The following is an 18,176-nucleotide window of genomic DNA, read 5'->3' on the forward strand; positions in this document are numbered from 1 at the left end:
ATCGGGATAAAGGTCTTTGAGTCGGATAAAAGAAATGAAAGACGTCATTGTGGCGACTAAACAAATTGGCGCAGTGAAAAATATCCAGTCAAGAACAATGTTCAGTTGTTGATTGGCAAAACGAGCAAAGATGCTTAGCTGTGGCCGTTAAAGGGATGTGTTCGTATAGTTAGAGCTCAAACTCAGATTGTTTTGTTGAGTTTCTTTATACAGTCTTCATCATTCATCATCTCATCAGCATCATCAAAAAGAATAGATAGTATAGAGGGGTCCTGTCATAGTAAATGTTGTAGTCACTGTAAATTTACTGCCATCTATCGACACACGACTATAACTCAAAATAAACACGTATAAAATTATCAAAAAAATTAATATATAATATATAGTTAATTATTTTATTATTTTTATATCATTTTGGTACCCATGTTCATTCACTGATATCTATGTGTTAAAATTGTTAAATATGAAACGGTGTCGTCACGCCATGTAGCCGAGAACAGGCTAAAGGTGTGTGCACCATCTATCCGAGAATGATAGATGATTATACGAAGTTACATATGTCTTTGGCATCATGATCGTCAGTGTCACCAAAGAGAGGTGGCTTTTAAAAGCCAATTTTGTATGGATGATCGTGCAACCGATTTTAATATTATTATCATCCGTTGAATTAACATAATAACATCCTAATTGAAAGTCTTTCCGCAACCACAGCTAGTGCAACTCAGTCCACTTCGGAATTGAGGTAAAAACAATGAAATTATATCGCGTTGGACCCGTTTGTGTAAGTAATTAAATATTTGTATAAACCGCGAAAGTTAAGCGAAAGTTTTAAATTCCGAATTTTTTTCATAATTATGGCTTAATTAAGAATTAATTTGTCCTTATAAATGTTTTTAATTCTACAAGTAGAACATGACCACGGACTAGCAAGCGCAGCGTAGGACGTCCACCCACAAGATGGACAGACGCCCTTGTTAAGACCGCTGGAAGACGCTGGATGCGGGTCGCTTCCAACCGGTACGAATGGAGGTCCAAGAGGGAGGCCTATGTTCAGCAGTGGACGTCTTATGGCTGAGACGATGATGATAATGAAGTAGAACATTAATTACGGAATAAGTAAAACAAGAAAATTATTTTTGATAGGCTAAATTATCGACTTTAATTGACATTTTTGCATGAAATATCAGATACGTTGAAAGTGAATTGCGTATGCAAAATGTCAGGCGGGTTCATCGTGCCATAGCTGGTTATTAATAAGATAAATTTGTAATTTTCTCTGTTCATTTAAAAGTTAATTAATAGACGCTTCACAGCGTTTTAAGGCCCATATCATGTTTCACACGTAATTAACTTACCACCTTATTCATAAACCTTTACGGGCCTGACTTAGTATGTTTTATCCCTTTCTTACAAATGCATAAGTCAAAACGATAGATAAAGACAAACGATTATTAGCTAATTTAGGACAGTAACGCGTTTATGAATAACGACATTAGTTTTTAATTTGCTCATATCATTTAGTATTATGTGCTGGAGTCATAAAAAAAAACAATTTACTACCGCTTTACTATATTCCAAAAATGTATGAATGAATATTCTTTATTTCAGACCAGGTAATATAATTAATAATTAAAGTAATATTAATAATTAAGTTGTAACTACATTTCATGTGGTAGTAGCAGTATGACATTATTAATCTTCCTACAACTAAGGTTAAAATTGTAAAAATATTGGACCTAATTTTTACAGGGTGACATCAGAAATAATATTATTGACTCTTTTACTGATTGCTATAACAAGGCAATTAATAAATGAGGAACAAAATATGATTTGTCCCTAATTATAACGTTCGTGCATAAAAGGTTTAATCCAAAATGTCCAAGCAAAACACGATTTGTCAATTTTTAAATCTCAAAAATCTAAGTTAATTTGTATGGGTACTTATTCCGAATAATTTTAAAATAATATTAGTCTACAATATTCTTTTTAACTAACAGCGCAAAGTTTCAATTGTATCAATGTAATACGAAATAATAGTTTTTTTCCATTTATCTCAGTTTGACATTACTGTGACAAATCACGTTTTAAATATAAGCTCCTCAAATATATTTGCAATAAAAATATTTTAAATCCAAATAGAATATTTGACGATTAGTATGAATCATGGATTAATTAGTTTAATAATGTTTTATATCTACCTCACAAATACATAGAAGTCAAAATACAGATTAAGACAAACGACCAAGAGCTAATTAAGGCTTATAAGCAGTTAACCAAATTTAGACATTGTTTAAAGTAAAAAAAATATATATTCCTTAAAATTTCAATCTGTTTTTATTTCTAATCATTTATAAAATTTAACTCAGTACAAGTGTAGTATTTAATAATGTCGAATGAGTCTTATATGCAAATTTTGTAATACATTCCCCTTAAGCTGCACTCCGCAGTGCATGCGAATTTCAGACAAATTAACAGCAGCTGTGAGCTAATTGGTGAACGCATTTAGGTTTATGAATAAGCGCTATGTAATCAAGATTTACTGCTAGATTGCTTTTGTTGAAGAAAATGTTTATTGATAAGGTAGATACAAATATTAAAAATGAAAATAAACTAAATTATCTATAAAATAAAACTAAATTAAAACTAAAAACTAATACTAAATAAAATAAGATAAAATTAAAATATATCTAAGTAATTGGGCCCCTTTGGCATGGTGCCGAGGACGCTGGCAGCATTTCCCCGCTGTATTGCTAAGCTAATACGTTGAGCGAGAAAGCTGCCAGCTCTTCGGTCACCAGTGAAGTCTATAATCCTTTACGAAAGCTCCTTAAAAAGTTTTACAGCATTAGGACCCCACGGGCCAAGGGTCTCAACCCCAAATGGCATAAAAATATACTCGGGGCCGAGACCCCTGTACTTCTCCTTCTTTTGTTTGAATTTGAATATAGAAATTTCTTTAATACTACATAATTCTAGCATATAATATTCCGCTGGGATCTTGCTGCTTACATCTTCTGAAACATCCTAGGGTATATTTTATACAACTACAAACGACATGAGTAAAGCATGATTTTTTTATGTCTGGTAATATATAATTTTAGGAAGATTTTGTAAAATAAAAAAGTCCCTTGAAGGAAATGACGCAAAATGTACTTATTTGAATACAGGATCTACTCTAATAATCGGTTAATATAGTACTGAAAATGGAGACAGAAAATATTCGGAACCTTGTTAATAAAAACTCAGCATTTAGATCGAATTCCAGTTTGGGTACTGTCCTAGACGGTTACACGGTTAGGTACTCTATTATTTTATAAAATTAAACCTACTATCATCTTCATATTCATTTATATAGAGCCCATAGGTGGTCCCCTTTATTTTAAATTAAATGATATATATAAAAAAAAAATTAATATTCCCCTGAATTACTGTAGGCACAGTTGAAAGTTTTAATATTGTACCTTCTCAAAGTGACAAAGTAGTAGTCTCTAGGTACTTTCATATTAATTGTCACATTGACAAGGTACGAAATGGGTCATAAAACTCATAAATTAATACGTTAGACCGTGCGTTACCTAAGTTGCTCATGAAATCGAAACAACTTCAAACAACCCATGCGTTTGATAACAAGCAATTCAAATTGAGACGACTTTTAGTGAACATTTTTTTCATAACCTATTTCCACTATACAATAACGGTTAGTTCAGCAAACTCGTATCTGCTTGAAGCGTAGATTATGATAAAAAACCTTATTCAGTCTAAATAACGTTCAATTTTCTTATACACACGCATGCGCGATGTGAAGTCGTCACAGAAAATTTAACGATACAAAGAGAAGCACTCGGGCTTGTTATAGAAACGCTCTAAATCAAATTTCCTTTGTAGCAAATATGGTAAGGAGTATTCTATTGTTGTTACTATTTCAATCAACCTACTCGTCAGAGCATTTGAATTTTTTTTCCAAAATGCATCGAAATTCACTCGCACAAAGAAATTTGTTTCTTTTTTTTGTGCTATTATGTGCGTAGGAACGAAATTCTCTTTTGCCGTCTAATTTTCTGATGAGTACCTTTAATAAAAGTTGTTGCTAAATATGAAGGCTTCATCTCTGTCCCTAGCCTTGTCGTTACTTCCTATCAGTAGAGCAAAGGAAAATTAAATTGATACAATATACACACATAAGTAAATTACTAAAGTATTGAGGAAGAAAGGAGCGAAAACATTACTTTGCCAACAATTTTTAGGAGTGCCTAATAATTGCCACACGAAATAATATATCGATAATGTTATCTTTAAAACTATAATTAATATGTATTTAGATATTCGCTGCGGTGTTTTCAACTACATAATAAAGGTAAGTATGACAACAAAGGCCAAAAGGGTACGTCTAATCAGCTTAATGTAGCAACGACTGAGGCACTGATACTTAATAGTGAGCATTGTGAACATGCTTAATGATTGACTTTTGACACTATTTCTTGCAAGAGATCTTACTTGACTGTAAATATATTTCGTAATCTTCGCAATGTTCGCATGAGACTTAAATAGTAAATTACGATACTAGTGCGAATTACCTTTTCCCATGTTTATTGTACAACGTTTTACAACACATATGGCCCTTTGGCACATCAATTATACGAAATGAGTTTTGTGCATAACATTACATTAGGACAATTAATTATTATGCGACCCAATAAGTACCTATATAGACCGGTAGTATTCAGTATCTGCCTATCGCTAGAGTTCACAAAATACCCCCTAGTTCCCCTGGGTTTCGGCGTGCGTTAGGTTTCATTGAAAGAAAATGCACCGTGTTCTAGAATCCTCCAGAGAGACGTATTTTGTAGTAAAATGTGTGTTGTTTCACAGAATATGAAATGAGGAGAGGTTCGCTTGATACTGTTATGTAGTGTTTCGTAATGTTTTCTTTATGGATTGTATTGCATAAGGAAATATGAAAGCGAGGAAGAGATGTTTTCCAAGATTGTATTTGCGTGCATTTTTTTAGCTTCTGAAAATTAGCCAAACGAGATTTGAGAGTTAGTCATTCTTTAAGGGGCCCACTGATTAACAGTCCGCCGGACGATATCGGCCTGTCAGTTAGAAAAAAATTTTGACAGTTCCGAACAACTGACAGGCCGATACCGTCCGGCGGACTGTTTTTAATCAGTGGGCCCCTTACTTTTACATTTGAGGTACCTGTACAATGTAATATTTAAAATAATAACCTTTGTATTTTTCTGGATTTTATATTTAACTCGTTATCTGTCATACATTGTAACACAAAACTCTGATAAGATATATTTTGTGATATTAATTGATACTGATATTACTGTGTACTTAAATAAATATTTGATAGTAACAAGGTTAAAGAAGGTTAAGATCATATAAAGTCAGCGGAGATAAAAAAAAATGGAAAGGTTTTCAGAATAACCCCATGACATGACCATTGATTAAAAAATCACAGTTTTGTGACGCACATACCTACCTACATTTTGCATGGAACGACACAAAACTGACTCAATTTTATTAATGAATAACTGAGGATACTTGCATAAAATTCATAATATTTACTATCCAGAATTGGTTTTATCGATTCAATTGATTGTTACTATAACTAATTCTACACAAATGCTATGTAAATAAATATAAGAGTAATATATACCGGTTCCCTTGCCAAAGGTCAACGACAGCCGCTATAGTTAAAAATTCTTGATAGTGAGAGCTAAAATTAGAACGTTTGTGTCGCTTTTATCTCTCCAATATTTTGGGCAATTTGAAGCACCAGTGAAATTCGTACGGCAGCGTGGCGCCTCCGTGGCGCAATGGTTAGCGCGTTCGGCTGTTAACCGAAAGGTTGGTGGTTCGAGCCCACCCGGGGGCGATTGTTTTATGTTATATTTCTAGAATTATGATGGTGTAAGTTAGAAAAATCAACTTTGGAGAAGTGTGTACTGTGTAGGTTGAATAAAATGATATTTATTTTGTTTTAATATTGATGTGCCTTACAGAACAGCTGGTTTTACTCAATTGTTCAACGCCTCCGTGGCGCAATGGTTAGCGCGTTCGGCTGTTAACCGAAAGGTTGGTGGTTCGAGCCCACCCGGGGGCGATTGTTTTATGGTATTTTTCTAGAATGATCTAATATGAATCTATAATCTTCATCTCAGTCATAAAAGGTTAACTTTAAAGAGGTGTGTACTGTGTAAGTTGAATAAAATTATATTTATTTTGTTTCAATACTGATGTGCCTTACAGAACAGCTAGTTTTACTCGATTTTTCAACGCCTCCGTGGCGCAATGGTTAGCGCGTTCGGCTGTTAACCGAAAGGTTGGTGGTTCGAGCCCACCCGGGGGCGATTATTTTATGGTATTTTTCTAAAATGACCTAATATGAATTGATAATGTAGATAAGTTAGAAAAACTTCATATCAGTTATAAAAGGTTAACTTGAAAGAGGTGTGCACTGTATTGGTTGAATAAAATGATATTTATTTTGTTTTAATACTGATGTGCCTTACAGAACAACTGGTTTTACTCAATTGTTCAACGTCTCCGTGGCGCAATGGTTAGCGCGTTCGGCTGTTAACCGAAAGGTTGGTGGTTCGAGCCCACCCGGGGGCGATTGTTTTGTATTGTAGTGTCTGGCTGATAAAAATTAAAACCACCTGCCACCTGGCAACCACTACACGACAACAGCACTAAGTAATACAATTTTTAATGAATGAATACTCGAAATTCATTTACCGTTACTGTTAAATGTTAATATCAGCGATAATAGAATTCCGAAACAGAAAATACACAAATAATATAATTATATTGTTTTTGCTACTGTGACAAGATACGAAACATTAAGACAGAAATTAAATTCTCTAGCAACTTTCTTATTATTTGTCTGTGTCTAGATACGGAATGGTGCATAAATCAAATTCCTTGACTGTAGGCTGTAGGTACAACAAGACAAGTAAAATCATATCAAACTGTAAAGTGCCATCAATAGTGTTTAGTTTTAAGTTTATAAAATACATATGTATGTTAGTCTGTAAGGTATTTGTAATATGGGCCTTGTTGCCTGAATTAAATTTCTAAATAAATAAAATGAATAAATAAATGTAGATTTTGTTAAATAATGTATTCAAGACAGTATTCAAGTTCCATAGAATGACACTTTACTGCCAAATATTGTTCGGGTTAAAATTAGACAGTATTCTGCCACATCAGTACACTAATTCCCGAGTATGTAACTTTCCCGTAACGCATTTATCGTTTGTCTGTACAGATTTCGCAAATCAAACGTCTAAAAACTTTCCCGCCGCAGTTCCCACTGTAACTTCCGCAGCTTGATGGAACTGTACGTTTCCACCGACACCTCTTAATTAGGCTACTAAATTAACAGGAGCCAATGAGCTTTAATTTAAAGTACGCTAATTGACCTTCATTAAGACTTTCCCAACACGATGAGGAAGATAGCACACTCGTACTATTGTTAGAACGAACTAATCACTGTGAAGTATTGTGAAGTGTTATCAAAATAGTACATAAGTACTTACTTCTTATCTTCTGACCTCTCTGTTTAATTGTAAGCTTTGATTCACAAAACAAAATAAAAAATAAAGTTTATACAGGTTTAATCCTTTTACATCTTAGATTAAAGCCACTTTAAAATGCTAAAGATAGTTTTAAACTTTTCATTTTTAAATTATGTAGCCCCTCCCCGTTGTTATGCCTAGTAAACTTATTCTCCCAAAACGTGCATTTTGCTAAAAAATCACACAGTACTAAAAGTTCCTTATAAATTGAAACAGTTTTAATAACTTTATTGCACACAGTGCCTCAAAAATAGAAAATATGACATGCACTATTCTGTGTTGCCCTGACGTTCACTTAAAGAAGCAAGCATGAAATCATAAATTTATACTTCAAAGAGCATAACAAGCCAAGCTCGTTGCGATGTAAATAGGTTTCCTTCAAAACTGAATTCTCTATTCGACTGACTCTGAGTCAGAATAATCAGTCAGTTGAGAATGTGAGACAGGCATTATTTTAATACAAATTTAAAAATGTTGATTCAAGTGAATACAGTGACCAGGGAAGATAGTTTGAAAAAAAAAAAGGTTACCAGTAGGTACAGTTCTATAATAATGTATTCATGAAACAAGTACTTCTGCGAGATTTGCATGCCTACGCAACAGCTATATACATATGTGCAAATATATAACAGGCGGAATTAATAAAACTTGAATTTCTGTCTGACATGTTAAAACGTAAGATTTTTAAATTGTTGCCAATTTTTGGAAGATATTTGTAGGTAGTATGTATACCTATTCAAAAAGCCCAAAATTTAAAGTTTAATAAATGAAATAAATCAGTGCTGTTTAGCACTGAACCTATTTCAACGACAAGAGAATTTAAACTATTTTGAAAACAAGTCAAAGCTGGTTAAACTGAGATCTCAAATAAAACCGTCTTAAAACTGTTTAAATCTCAAGTCCGTAAATAAATTTAACGGATTACCCTAAGATGCTTGCAAGGCTCACCTCTTGACGGCGCGAAATGGCAACATTGCGAACTCCAAGAGAGATTTGTGGCCAACCCCTTCGCTTACGATCTCATAAATGTTGATTTTCAAAGGATTCCGGAGCTTTTTGCTTTGTTTGCTGTTGAAAAAGTCAATTGTGCAGAGCGGTGTGAATCAACCACGTCTTGTGTCACCAGCTCGGATATAAATCAGTCGGTGTGGACGCGCGGTGTCCTATTACTTGGCACGATTTCATTGAAATTTTAGAGTTCAATGTGGCACGTTTATAGAGAAACGTGAACTGAAGGATATATTATTTTATACACGTAGCCAAAAGTGTGACTTCGATATATAATTTATAATTACTAAAATACAGGTAAGGTGGGGTAAGACTATCACCGGGACAAGAAAAACACATGTATTGGATTCCTCATACTGATTGTCTATGTGAAAATAAACTATATACTTACCTTTAAAAATGCATAGAGATAACATAGTGATGTTTATATACGAGTACATATATACTCAAACCAAACCAAAGTACAATTCAAACCAAAGCAAATGCCAATAATATAACCATATGACGCGATTTGCTTATTGTGGAAGCTCGTAAACGCTTTCACACTCGACATGGTGCTTTTTAGTGCTTACAGTATGCGTCGTTGTAAAACTTTTAATAGGTTCAGCGTCATTGCTGTGCCAACAAATACTTACACTACTATAGGTCTGCTGTTTAACTCAGGAAATTGGTAAAAAGTTATAATCGAATTTAAACTGCTGTGTGACATACTAACATTGAATAATTTTACGGTTTAGACTCACTTGTTTTTACTCACTCGCGCGACTTGTTTCGGAGAGCCTAGTTCTCCTTTCTCAAGCACTAAAAGTGCAGTGATACACGTGTGTCTAAAAACAATTGAGTCTAAACCGTAAAATTATCCAAAAGTTATTATGGTGTTAAATAAGTATAAATTGAAAGTTATTAGAATATCACGCCGCTACGTCTTAACTGCCTGCGATATGTAGTAGCACTATAAAATGTATAAATTTTGCGAGTCCTTACGCTTAAATATTTACATCGAAATATGAATAATAAGAAATCTAAACTACCGAACACTAATCAGTTTAATTCAGTATTCATACTAATTAAACACGGTCTCACAAGACTTCACGCAAACTTTAAATGACAGTTCGTTCTCCAGAAATAGCTTCAAGCTTGTTAGCCGAGCAGAATCTAAAGACAGCAAGAGTAATGTCTGGTTAGTAAGTGTTATTTTTAAAATGTATCTATTAAAAGGTAGCCCGTATCAACAAAAAAAAATCTAATTTTATGCAAAATTTGATACAATGAATTATTAATTTTATTGTCTTTCTAAATATTAAATTTTAGCAGTATCCGGTAAATAGTCTTGCTGCCCGATTCGAACTTTAACATACGTCATTTAATATAGGTACGCGATATGGATTAGATGATTTAGACGTGTCAGTATGAAGTGACGTTTTGTTTGAAGAGACATCACGTTTGACACTGATATACATTATCTAGTCCATATAGTTTATAGATCTATTAAATGACGTATCTTAAAGTTCGAATATCCTATTAAAAGTGTATAAAAACCAGGTTATTATTATTGAATGTTTTGCGAAACTGCAAAATAACTGCATATTTTTAATGTAACGAGCTATGTTTATGGCGTAATTAATATTAAGTGATTCTATCTTAAAATCTTAAATGTCCTCAAGAGTACTAAAAGGTGTTTAGTAGACAAGTAATTAATGTATATTTTAATGAGCTGGAGTTGTAAAATAGAAGTTATTGGCTATTACACAAGTATCTAGGCATATTGATTGTGAAGGTGGGTAATTAACTATATTAAAAGTAGCGACACGCCCCGGCTTCACATGGGGTAACAATTGATACACCTAAATCTTTATAAATAATTACTTTATTCATAGGTGAAAACTGCATGAAAATCCGTTCAGTAGTTTATGGTGAACATATGTACATACACACAGACAGACGCGGCGGGGAACTTTGTTTTATAAGGTGTAGGTATAGCGATGTTCAACTAATTATGGGCCACGGAGGTTAGTGCTGGCCGCGTAGCCAAGATGCCGATCGCTTACGCTCCGTAGCGATCGAAACGCAACTGTCACCTTGTTGTTGTTTGTAACCTTGGCTAGGCCGGCTGATTCTTACTAAACTCTTAAGGTGACTTATTTAAATGAAATCAGACTAAATTGCAAATTACAGTATCCCACACTGACTTGGATACACTAAACTAATTCAAAGAGTATAATTATTACGCTTTTTTGTCAGGGTTCGAATGCTGAAACATGAGCCCCGTAGCGCGCACTGACTGTCGTCGGTAAAACTACATAAATTATGTCATTATTGGAAGTAGGTACTTATATGTATAGTAATACTACTAAAAACACTAATGATTTAAAAAGATTTTCAAGTGAAATACAGGTAACGAAAAGTAATCAATCAATCAATCAAACTCTTATTGATAAAATATAAGTATTTTACATGTCATCACATTATTTCTATCTAATACCATCACACATTATTATATAAAATGAAAACATTACTTGACAGTCAGGAAAGAAATAGAACAAACTCAAAAGCACTTTACAAATTACGCCATCCATCTTCTAATTTAAGTTTAGGTACTACTTCAGTGACCTTAACAATTTTGTAATTTCGTTTGAATTTTCCGCGAAATCACAAAACAAGGTTGACAAACCAATTACAAAGTTGATAAAGTATAAAATAGATCGCTTCAATTATCAAAAGATCTGGGTTGCTTGTGGTTAGAAATAATTAAATTTGCCTCTTTATAATTAGAGACTTATCAGGACCGGTTCAAAGAATGAAGATCACTATAGCCGGTCTAAGAACTGAACTCAAATAACTTATTAAAAACAATTATCCAAGGGTCGCGCCACAAAGAAAACGTGTCGGTGGGTTGAGCTGACAAATACTAGGTTTTTGAAATAACAATTTACACATGAATTTCATCTTTTACGTACTGGCCTATTTTGATAGCTTCCTGTGTATTCATTATACAAGTAGTGCAATAATTATGTACACGTATGTCGTATATGTTTTCCTTCACGCAACCGGACATTTGCCATTTATTTTATTTGATTTGTCGCTGATTCCTTTGCACAGCTGTCTTGCCGTCACGTGATTCCAGTTGCAATATGCACTTGTTTTAGAAACCTACTATATGAATAGTTATTATGGACATCAAAGTCACAATTATACTGGTTATTTGAAATAAGGATGGAAATGATAATATTATTTTATCTGTATTCTCGGAATTATCCCGTTTTAAACAGCAATATCTCATTTTAAATTACCCGTCGTCTTGCATATGTTAATAGGTAGTTGTATTTTAGTATGGTTGAAAAGATCGCAATATTGATTGCTTGTTTTTGGGACTAAAATTACGCTGGTAATAACTGTTTTTTCAACTCATTTATGGTAGGTGTAGGTAGTTTCGAGAGGAAATTACAGGTTTCTGACTACTTGTACGATTTCATTGCATCTCCTAATTTTATTGTGGTTTGTAAAATTTTTGAAATGTGGTAAAAAAATAATGCCATCATATCAGTAGGTACTTATGCAATTAAAATACAAATAAAGGACTTATCTACGACTACTTTCATTGCTGTTCATTCGCTTTATCCTTATTTAAGTTGGTTCATTTAAAACGCTATAAATCATGCGCGGGAGTGGCGCCGTGCCAGTCTAAAGCTATTCCGTCAGCTTGCTGGGAGCAGGACAATCGAACACTCTGGTTTCCAGTTTAACTGTGATGTGTGAAATGAAAAAAAAGTACTCGACGACCATTTGACCATAGACATGCATGGAATGAAGTACTTTTTTTATTACATATTTTATTCGGCTGCGGCCACGAAAGGCCTCTTTTTCTAAAATACATAGAGATGACTACAATGACAAGTGCCCGACCCGTTAATACCACTAAATATGTATACAAATCGCAAGTTTAAAGAGTTCTATTGGTTTCCTATTGTCACTTACTATAGTCCCGTAAATACAACAATGTTTGGGGCCCGTTCCTCAAAAGCTTGTGACTTGTAATACAATCGGATGTCACTTTTCGACTGCATTTGTTAAGTAGAAAGGGACTTCCACTTGTATTACAAGCTTTTGAGAAACGAGTCCTAGAACGCACTACACTGGATAATCGAGGTCGTGTACCAACATACGGACGAGTGGAATAAAACTCCCGATTAGATTGCATCGCTAATGGTACGCCCTAATTGACGAATATTAATAAAATGCTATTTCAAGATACATTTTAACCGCAACTCTTGCCATAAAGAGCGGTTAGTAATTAATTAATTTATTATAATCTCGCCCTTTATGCTTGCATGTTTTTCATCAACATCATCAACATTTATTCAGCAAATAGGCCACAAGGGCACTTTTACATGTCAAAATTGAATTTACATAAAAGCAAAAATAATAACATCAACAATTTTATAAAATAAAACTAACAATTCAATCTAACGTATTATTTATTATTATTTCATTTGCATAGAGATAAATTCGTGGCCACTAATAATGGGGATGAAAAACGCCGACATCAAGATTTAAAAAAAAAGTGGTAAAAATAATAGACATCATAGATAGAAATCAGAATAATCAATTCAATAATTTACCATAATAAGAATACTCTGTACCTACATGTTACCTACAGGTAACATACGAAATTAAGCAGGCGAAGTATAATATGCCGAATACGAAATTAATGTCTAGATCTAGACATTTTTATGCAAATAAAAGACGTATTGAAAAGAAACTGATCAGTCAGATCTAGTTTTATTATTTAAATTTTGAAGTATATTAGATTCTTAATTTTTTTAATTATCTGTACAAGAGTAAGAGTGAAAAATAACTAAGGCGAGAAAATCAAGATGTTTTCTTTTTCTTTCTAATCCTTTTCTGTTCAATACCACCATCAATATATGTATGAGTTATTTTCAATACTGTATTTCAGAATAACCTAACCAGTGCAACAAAAGCATCTTCAATATTTTCCAATATCAATAACAATAAATCATTAATAAAATACCTACAATCAAACACTTAGTATACTAAAAGCAATACAAAAGAGCGAACTGATAGAGGCCAATTAGGAAATTCGTAATGTTAATAGTCATTAACTTGTAGCCCATGTAATTATAATTGCTTATTGAAAAAAATTGAGTCGGGCGTTCCAACGAACTATGTAATTCTATATTTTCGTGCTCATATAACCCGGCAACCTTCAAATCAACAGTGTTCAGGCGAGGCGAGGTCTGGGCGAGCTCAAATCTGTGGCGAACTCGCTCCATCGTAGGCCTTTATTTTACTTAAAATACCAATTTAATGTATTAGTGTTTAAAAGAAGAAAGTATGAATATTAAGATAAATAAGTAACACTTACCTAAAATATATTGATCTTAAGATTTAGATATTCTACATATGTGTCATGTAAGATCCAAAATACTTAGTATTTTTATTATTATTTAATAACGGTTTGGTGAGAAACAAACCCGTGCCCGACCCGAGCATTTTTTTATGTTCATGTTCATAGTTAAATATTAAAAACAATGAGCCTGATAAATAAGTAAATAACTAAATAAATGGTAAATAACTCATAACATGACGATTAAGAAGGTATTTTGCTTTAAGGATTTAAAGTTCATAGTTGTATTACAAGTTCGCTCAAGCGCTCGACTCGCACACGCCCGGTAAGCAACTGTAAAACACGGTCTGAGGCCAAAACAATAGCCCTTTTGTTCGTATTATAGACGCCGAAGAAGCCTTAGTCTATTACTTTGGTACATTCCGAAAGTTTACAAACTTTCTGAATGGACTTACCAGAATTATGTCTGAAAATAGAGTTCGGATAGAGTTTTGGAATGTTGGAAGCGAATGCACTATTATTGTTTTATGTAACTAAGGGTCGGTTGCACCAAGCTGTATGTCACCGTTGATGGACATTGGCTATTTTTTTTGTTCGGAACGTTTTATAGATCCCTGCTGAAGGGCTAAATGATGTTTATCAGTCCGTCAAGTGTGGTTGGTACAACCGGCGCTTTAGGCCCTTAATAATAATAATACGCTTTATTCATCTGTGTCAGATGTTTTAAGCAGCATCCCGGTTACGGCACTTGCGTTAAGTTTGTGGCTGTAAAGCCCTATACGAGAGAGGATCCCTCGGTCACACACGCAGCAGGTGTATGCTAGGTCCTTAAACTATTATATATTTTTAAATATTTTAATCAAATCAAATCAAATCAAATATCATTTATTATCAGGCAACTAAGGCCCATAGATACATACCTTACAAACTAACATACATACAATAGTAAAATTTCAGAAGCTAAAAAATGAATGCTGCCATATTTAAAACTACACTAGTAACATAATACTCATACTTTCCAACATATTTTACTGCATGCAACTATAAGTACGCAGTGCCAATTATGTTGAATCTTGGATTGGTTTTGATAGACATGCGTCCATGACGCTGCATAGAGCCATAGTTTCAACCTAACTACAATAATAAATGCATGTATGAATATAAAAGTTCCGTGAGACTCGAACATAATAAACTTTCTTAAAATAAAATGAAATAATAAACTTTCTTTTTAACTCGAATCGAATCATCGTCGATTAGAAGAGACGGTGCAGTCGTGGCGGCGCTCCAATTGAAAATTCTCAAAAACGGGTCAACATGTCGCTCGTTTATTCGACGAAATAATACGCGAGTGACCCGTTATTAATTACCATCTATTATTGCAGTTTCAATAACATCTACTCTACCCTTACTTATCAGTATTCGAACTTCAAGATATTCACTTGACGACAGTCATGTACTAAATAGATCCATTCTAGATACGTTATAGTTTAGATATCAACTGCCCATACAACCATTTCCAGTCGCCGTTACGACGCGGTGTAGACACATCTTGTGTCGACACCGTCTGTTTCGGTCACAATTCCAGTCGCAGAGTCGTCGCCGTGTCGACACAGTTACCAGAAATGGGGAAGGGTCGACACATGACACAAAGTGACATAAAGTGTGGTCGCCGTGTGCACACATTGTTTCGGGTTTGCGACTACTTTATGCCAAAATCATTCGTTCATTCGTTCATTTTGTTCCTGTCAAATGGAAACTATCAGATGGAAAAATAGTTAAATAAAAATAAGTGACATTAATACGCCATCTCTAAAACGGATTACAAGACGTAATTATATATTGTTTGCATTTATATTACAATAGGACTTAAATTATTATGAGGAATTAAACTGTTCGAGTGATTTGATAAACTAAGTGTAATATAATCAACGCGCCACCACATTGTTTTAGTTTAGCCGGAAATGAAATTGTTTACTTCTCAGTGCTTGTGTTCATAAATATATTATTTGATGCATTTTTAGTACTTCGATGCGTATACTATACTTAAATAACAGAAATATCGCTTTACATACTACGAAACTTGTTAATTATGATGTATAAATATGGTTTAAGGCTGAGAAATATTGCAGTCACAAAGTAGTCGCAAATGTTTCGACTTTGTGTCGACTCTGTGTAGACACATGACACGCGCTGTCAAAAGTAATAACAAAGTTACTGGATTTGCAAAATGGCTCCTTGTGTTCATTTGTTTTCAGATATTCTCAAAGTGTAAAAATGACGTGGTCAGAGATGGGACTTAATAGATTAACTGTTTATTCGACTAATTAATGGAATAAAAAAAGTTAATCCTCAAATTTTAATCACGATTAGTTTAGTCGACCTAACATAGATTGAAATTGAATTAATCTGAACATTAATCGAATAAATTATCGATTAAATCTCGGTTGGAAGTTGACAGGGGGCCATTTTTGCACGTAAAAATAATAGAAATGTCTTGCATGCAGATGGTAGCCAAACACTTTGTCATAAAAGTCGAGATGGGTGTCGATTTATAGGTTTTAGGGAGTGCCGATTTCGAAAATGATGACCATTTTGGAATCCAAAATGGCGGCCATGCACTGTGTCATAAAAGTCGTCATGGATGTCGTTTTATACATTTTAGGGGGCCCCAATTTTGAAAATGATGACCATTTTGGAATCCAAAATGGCGGCCATGCACTATACCATAAAAGTCGTCAGGGGTGTCGTTTTATAGGTTTTAGGAGGCGCAGATTTCAAAAATGATGACCATTTTGGATTCCAAGATGGCGGCCATGCACTATGTCATAAAAGTCGTCATGGGTGTCGTTTTATAGGTTTTAGGGGGCCCCGATTTAGAAAATGATGACCATTTTGAAATCCAAAATGGCGGCCATGCACTATGTAATAAAAGTCGTCATGGGTGTCGTTTTATAGGTTTTGGGGGGCGCAGATTTAGAAAATGATGACCATTTTGGATTCCAAAATGGTGGCCATGCACTATGTCATAAAAGTCATCATGGGTGTCGTTTTATAGGTTTTAAGGGGCGCAGATTTCGAAAACGATGACCAATTTGGATTCCAAGATGGCGGCCATGCACTATGTCATAAAAGTCGTCATGGATGTCGTTTTATAGGTTTAAGGGGGCCCCGCTTTCGAAAATGATGACCATTTTGGAATCCAGAATGGCGGCCATGCACTATGTCATAAAAGTCGTCATGGGTGTCGTTTTATAGGTTTTGGGGGGCGCAGATTTCGAAAACGATAACCATTTTCGATTCCGAAATGGCGGCCATGCACTATGTCATAAAAGTCGTCATGGATGTCGTTTTATGGGTTTTAGGGGGCCCCGATTTAGAAAATGATGACCATTTTGAAATCCAAAATGGCGGCCATGCACTATGTCATAAAAGTCGTCATGGGTGTCGTTTTATAGGTTTTGGGGGGCGCAGATTTCGAAAACGATAACCATTTTCGATTCCAAAATGGCGGCCATGCACTATGTCATAAAAGTCGTCATGGATGTCGTTTTATAGGTTTTGGGGGGCGCAGATTTAGAAAATGATGACCATTTTGGATTCCAAAATGGTGGCCATGCACTATGTCATAAAAGTCGTCATGGGTGTCGTTTTATAGGTTTTAGGGGGCGCAGATTTCGAAAACGATGACCATTTTGGATTCCAAAATGGCGGCCATGCACTATGTTACAAAAGTCGTCATGGATGTCGTTTTATAGGTTTTAGGGGGCCCCGCTTTCGAAAATGATGACCATTTTGGAATCCAGAATGGCGGCCATGCACTATGTCATGAAAGTCGTCATGGGTGTCGTTTTATAGGTTTTGGGGGGCGCAGATTTCGAAAACGATAACCATTTTCGATTCCAAAATGGCGGCCATGCACTATGTCATAAAAGTCGTCATGGATGTCGTTTTATAGGTTTTAGGGGGCCCCGCTTTCGAAAATGATGACCATTTTGGAATCCAGAATGGCGGCCATGCACTATGTCATGAAAGTCGTCATGGGTGTCGTTTTATAGGTTTTGGGGGGCGCAGATTTAGAAAATGATGACCATTTTGGATTCCAAAATGGTGGCCATGCACTATGTCATAAAAGTCATCATGGGTGTCGTTTTATAGGTTTTGGGGGGCGCAGATTTCGAAAACGATAACCATTTTCGATTCCAAAATGGCGG

At 34.6% G+C, this 18,176-nt stretch overlaps 1 protein-coding gene and 4 non-coding genes across 5 annotated transcripts in view; 4 read left to right on the forward strand and 1 right to left on the reverse strand.

Annotated features, from left to right (window-relative positions):
- Window positions 1-18,176, reverse strand: part of LOC134669045 (collagen alpha-1(IX) chain-like) — a 218,527-nt gene that overhangs the window by 130,513 nt on the left and 69,838 nt on the right. The window lies entirely within an intron of this gene.
- Window positions 5,812-5,884, forward strand: Trnan-guu (transfer RNA asparagine (anticodon GUU)). The gene has a single exon. It is a non-coding gene; the product is annotated as a tRNA-Asn (tRNA).
- On the forward strand, window positions 6,040-6,112 carry Trnan-guu (transfer RNA asparagine (anticodon GUU)). Its single transcript has one exon. It is a non-coding gene; the product is annotated as a tRNA-Asn (tRNA).
- Window positions 6,287-6,359, forward strand: Trnan-guu (transfer RNA asparagine (anticodon GUU)). The gene has a single exon. It is a non-coding gene; the product is annotated as a tRNA-Asn (tRNA).
- On the forward strand, window positions 6,552-6,624 carry Trnan-guu (transfer RNA asparagine (anticodon GUU)). The gene has a single exon. It is a non-coding gene; the product is annotated as a tRNA-Asn (tRNA).

The sequence above is a fragment of the Cydia fagiglandana genome, chromosome 11, assembly GCF_963556715.1.
Source record: "Cydia fagiglandana chromosome 11, ilCydFagi1.1, whole genome shotgun sequence".
NCBI lineage: Eukaryota > Metazoa > Arthropoda > Insecta > Lepidoptera > Tortricidae > Cydia > Cydia fagiglandana.